Source organism: Psammomys obesus, unplaced genomic scaffold (assembly GCF_907164565.1).
Source record: "Psammomys obesus unplaced genomic scaffold, mPsaObe1.curated_primary_1811, whole genome shotgun sequence".
NCBI lineage: Eukaryota > Metazoa > Chordata > Mammalia > Rodentia > Muridae > Psammomys > Psammomys obesus.
Genome location: NW_026596162.1, coordinates 1,303,594 through 1,309,210, shown reverse-complemented (window position 1 = coordinate 1,309,210; position 5,617 = coordinate 1,303,594).

Sequence of the window (5,617 nt, the reverse complement as noted above, 5' to 3'; positions counted from 1 at the left end):
TTGAAAGAAGACTTTGCATGTTTGCCTTTATTTTAATGGTCCTAAGTGTCTGTGGCTCAGGAGGGGGTCTCCCTCGGTAGATGTTTTATGTGAACTTAAGAAGAATGTGTATTCTGCTGTGTGTGAAGTATCCGACAAATGTTAATAAGGTCTAGTTAACTGGTGGTGAAGCCCAGCTATCTAAATCCTTACTGAATTTCTGCCGCTATGTCTTTTCATTACGAATTGATGGTGTTTACATCTGCAACTCTCATATTTTGTGGTTCTATTTCACATATTTTTAAACACTACTTGGGGCCGAGCTAGTATGTGAGTGCTGGGAGTGAAACTCTGGGCCCCTTGAACAGCAGCCAATGCTCTTTCTCACTGTGCCATCTCTGGATTTTTTGACATCTCTCTCAAATTCATGGCCTCCTAATTGTTGCTGTTTTGTTGTTGATGGTGGTGGTAGAGATCGAGGTGCTGGTAGTGGTGGTGATGAAGGTGGTGGTGGTGATGGTTATGGTGATACTGGTGTGTGTGTGTGTATGTGTGTGTATATTTCTGAAAAATATCAACACAGTCTGCTCAGTCTATATATACATGTTGCTTGCACGTGTATGACTTCAAGGCTGATCAGTTGGTATTAGATAAGAAACTGGGCAACTCTTCCCTGGGGAAGATTATATCTCTTATTCTTAACAGTCTTTAGTTGTTTGTTGCTCTTTTTCTAGAGCTGGGGTCTTGGTGATATTTCCCCCTTCCATGTTACTATGACTATTGATATTGTCCTTATTTAGGCAGTTATGTTGTTGGGTCTAGCTGCCCTGACATTTCAAGGAGACTTAGCTTCACAGCAGACTTCCTGTTCTTCTGGCTCTGAGGATCTTTTGGCCTCTTTTACTGAAATGTTCCCTGAGCATCCCTTAGGTGCAAGAATAATATTGTAGATGTATTAGTTGTGGCCAAGCACCACATTGGTTCTCTGCATTTTATCAGTTGTGGTTTTCTGTAATGGTTACTGTCTGCTGCAGAAGGAAGCTTCTTTGGTGCAGGTTGAGGACTGTCCTTATTATAAAGATAAATATTTAAAATACAATTAGAAATTATACTGGTTTGTTAAAGTACCTGTTGTAGAATCTTCTCCAAGATCCATAACCTCACTCGTCCCTGGTAGTTGACCAGATTTCCATTGCCAGGCACAATTTCCCTCTTGCTGAGTACATCTTAAAGTCCAATTAGTGATGTGTTGGCCAAAACCAGGATGTGAGTGCCACTGTTTTACCCTTATGGATATCATACAATGATGGTCATTATTGTAGTTCATAGATACTGTAACTGGGTAGGTTTGCTGTTTGCTTCCCTCCCTTTGAAGCTTGCCTGGCATCTTCTGGTATCAAAAAAGCTAGTACTCAGAGAGGAGGCTTTCGAGTCAGATCCAGCTTCAGTCCTCATGGGCCTGTGTTCAAAGCACATGGTATCTTCAGCAATAGAGACTTACCTTCAACCTCTGGCAGACAGTCAAGGGCAATAACAATAGACGATAATGGTCTGAGAGTCTCTTCTACTTCCCTGACCAATAACTCAAAAGGGGTTTCTCATGACTAAGACTGTTGGTTTTTTATTTGTTTGTTTGTTTTTTGTTGTTGTTAGATAGCATGACTCTAGTGGAGAGAATTTTTAGTTCAGGTGGGTAAATTCATTTAAACTCTATGTGTGTGCATGCAGGTATATGTAAATTAAATAAAATAGAGGTGAAATTGTCTAGGGGAACAAGAGAAATTAGTGTGGGGGAAGGGCAAACAATGGAGAATATTCATACCTATGGAGAGGGGTATACTAAATATACAATATAGATATTGAAAACATTTTTAATTAAATGTACTTCTGGCAGATGCACAGATTTTTATTTTTGATTTTTCTCTAGCAGCCTTTGTCTTTTGTTTGCTGTATTTAGACCATTTATACTTAAAGTGATGGTTAATATTTTTACTAATCATTACATGTCCTTATGGGTTTTTTCCTTTTCTTTTTCTGCTTACGGTTTTAATTGAGCATTGTGTGTGATCTCATTTTCTAGCCTCTTTTATCATATCAGTTTTACTTAAAAATGTTTTAGTATGTTTTCCAAGAGTTTTCAGTATGCATTTACAACCAATTTAAGTTCACTTAAATGACACCCTACTGTTTCATAAATCATGAGGGACCTCAAAGAGACCACTACTGAGTATTTCACCTCTTAGAGCTCGCTGTCATTCTTGCTGCTTAACCATGCTGTTATTTTTCTATGGCATTGCAGCTTTTATTATTTTATTCCAAGTGTTGGAAATTAGAGATACAATGATAAAATATTTTATGCTGGCCTCATTTATTTCTGATTTGACACACTTCCTTTCTTTAGGGTGTATAAAGGTGCTTGATGAAAAAATGGCAAAAAACCAACTAGGGAAGAAAATGGTTTATTTGACTTAGAGATGAGAATCCATCATTGAGGGAAGTCAAGGCTGGAAATCAAGGTAGGAGTTTGGAGCCACAAACTAAAGAAAGAACTGACTTACTTCCTCTGGTTTGCTTAGCTATCTTTCTTATACAGCCCAGTTCCAGGGATGGAACTGCTCACAATAAGCTGGGCCCTCTTACATCAATTAGCACTCAGAAAAATGCCCCACAATCATACCCACAGGTCAGTCTGACTAAGATAAATAGAAGCAGCAGATAGCAAATATCAAATTGAGAGTATCCAACACTCAGCAAACACAATTGAAGTACCCTGACTGAGAGAGTAAACCAAAATGATGCCTTTAAATCATCACAGTCTTACAAACCTCCAGCAGAAATTGGCTGGGAAAGTCAGGACTGTGAGCTGACTGGGAATCCAGATTAAGCTTTCTCCCCATGGATGAGCTTCTGGCTTCTTGTTCCTACTATAGTGCCTTTGCACCATGGATTAAAAATAGTAACCTCTGTTAGCAATTGTTCACCTTGCAGATAATCTTAAGGCATGAGGTTTTTACTGTTGGGGTGCTTAGCTCTTCTTTTTTCTTATGGTCATAGAGCCACAAGGTCAACCTGTTCCTGCAGAATAGGCCTTGAAGGACACTTTGAGACAAACACTCTATGGTCTGTAAGAGGAGAGGATCTATTCTGCTTCTAGAGCCAACTTTTCAGTAAGCTTAAACAGCAGGTGAAAAACTTACCAATATAAAATATATTAGCGCTTCTTTTTAAGTTGTCTTAGTGATTGTGTGTCCTTTGCATTGCACATAAAGCTTCAACTCTGTTTGCCAATTTTCATTAAAATTTCCACCAGTATTTTTATTATGCCCTGAATTAATAGTTGAAGAGAATTAAGGCATTTGTAACATATCTTCCAACCAACCAACATGGTTTAATCACTTCACTTTTTCAGGCACAATTCTTCACACACATCTTGTAGTTTGCTATATAGTGCTTTTACACATCCTAGGTTCATTTCTTAGTGTTTGCCATGTTAACTATGGCATTTAAGTTGTAGTTGTATTTGTTGCTGAAGTATAGAAAATCAGTTATGCTTTGTGTAGTGAAACTGTGCTATTTTCCTTTATGAATTCATTTATTAATATTATGGTTTTTGATAATTTTTCTGAATTAAATATATATACGTTTGCCATACATATTTGCAAGCAATAATGACTTTAATTCTCACTATTTTCAAGTTGAACAGCTTTGGTTGATTTTATTCCTTGTTTTCACAACTGCCTTATATATATATATATATATATATATATATATATATATATATATATATATATATATATATATATGTTAAATAGAGCCAGCATTTATGAGCATTCTTGATTCATGATTACAAGGAAAAGTTTTCAATATTTCATCAGTATTTCTAGAGAAATTTTTCCCAATCCCACCATCAGTTAAGGTTAAGGATGTTACGTTCTAATCTTACTGTGCTGAATAGTTTTGGTGGTTTTTTGTTTTGTTTCGTTTTGTTGTCAACTTGACACAAGCTAAAGTCATCTGAGAGGAGGGAACCACAATTAAGAAAATGCCTCCTTAAGATAAGGTTATAGGTAAGGTTGTAGGGCATTTTCTTAATTAGTGACTGGTGGAGGAAGGCTCAGCCCATGTGGGTGGCTCCATCCCTGGAATGGTGGTGGTCCTGGGTTTTATAAGAAAGTGGGCTGGACAAGCCATGGGAAGCAAGCAGCACCTTTTCATGGCTCTGCATCAGCTCCTGCCTTCAGCATCTTACTCTGCTTGGGTTCCTGCCTTGATTTCCCTTAGTGATGAACTATTACCTGGAAGGGTAAACTGAAATAAACCCTTTTACTCCAAGTTGTTTTGCTCATGGTGTTTTATTGCAGCAGTAGGTGTAGCTCTGTTGGAGGAGGTGTGTGGCTAGAGGATGAAATTTGAGGTCTCAGAAGCTCAAGCAATTGTGCTCCCTGCTGCCTTCTGATTAAGATGTTGAGCTCTCAGCTCTTCTCCAGTACTATATCTCCCTGCATGCCACCATATTTCCCACCGTGATAATAGACTAAACCCATGAAAATATAATGTTAAATGTTTTCCTTTATAAAAGTTGACATGTTTGACACACACCAATCTGTGGTCCCAGAGACCAGCAAAGATCTGGGAGCAGCAGGTAAGAGCACCCCACCCTCCATCAACTGGCCTGCCACAGCCTGCCAGCAACAGTGGCCAGGTCTTCCCAGAGCCCTCTGTTCTCCACTTCCTCTGCACAAACCCACATCTCAGTTTCCCAGCCTATGTCATTTCACAGGACCCATCCCCTGGATCTGCAGCTCCAAGACCAGAAGGTATCAGGAAGCAGCAGTTCTCTGACCTGCACCATTTCCTGAGTCCCATCTTGATCTGAGGCTCCAGAGACCAGCACGGCTCAGGGAGCAGCAGGAAAACCAGAGGACTGTGGCCATCTGGGACCACAAGCTCTATCTACAACCCCAGAGACCATCACAGAATACCAGTCCTGATAATAACAGAGTCACCCACATGGCTAGAGGTCAGTGCAAGAACACCAGCAACAAAGTCTCCTACCACAGCAAGTCCTGAGGATACTATCACACTGAAAGCGCAAGAAAATAATCTTAAGTCTGAGGTTATGAAGATGATAGAGTTCTTAAAAAAAATCCCTTAAAGAACTGCAGGAAAATACAACCAAACAGGTGAAAGAATTGAATAAATCCCTTAAAGAAACACAGGAAAATATAATCAAACAGGTGAAGGAACTGAGTAAGTCCCTAAATAAATACAAGAAAATACAACTAAACAGGAGAAGGAAATGAATAAAACTGTCCAGGACCTAAAAATGAAAATAGAAGCAATAAAGAAAACATAATCTGAGCAATCCTGGAGATGAAAAACCTAAGGAAGAAAGCAGAAACTACAGAGACAAACATCAATAACAATACAAGAGATGGAAGAGAGAATATCAGGTGTAGAAGATATGACTGAAGAAATCAATACATCAGTAAAAAAAAAAAAAGTTAAATATAAAAAGTTCCTGACACAAAGCATCTAAGAAATCAGGGACAATATAAAAAGAACAAACCTAAGAATAATAGGAGAAGAAAAAGAAGAAGAAGAAGAAGAAGAAGAAGAAGAAGAAGAAGAAGAAGAA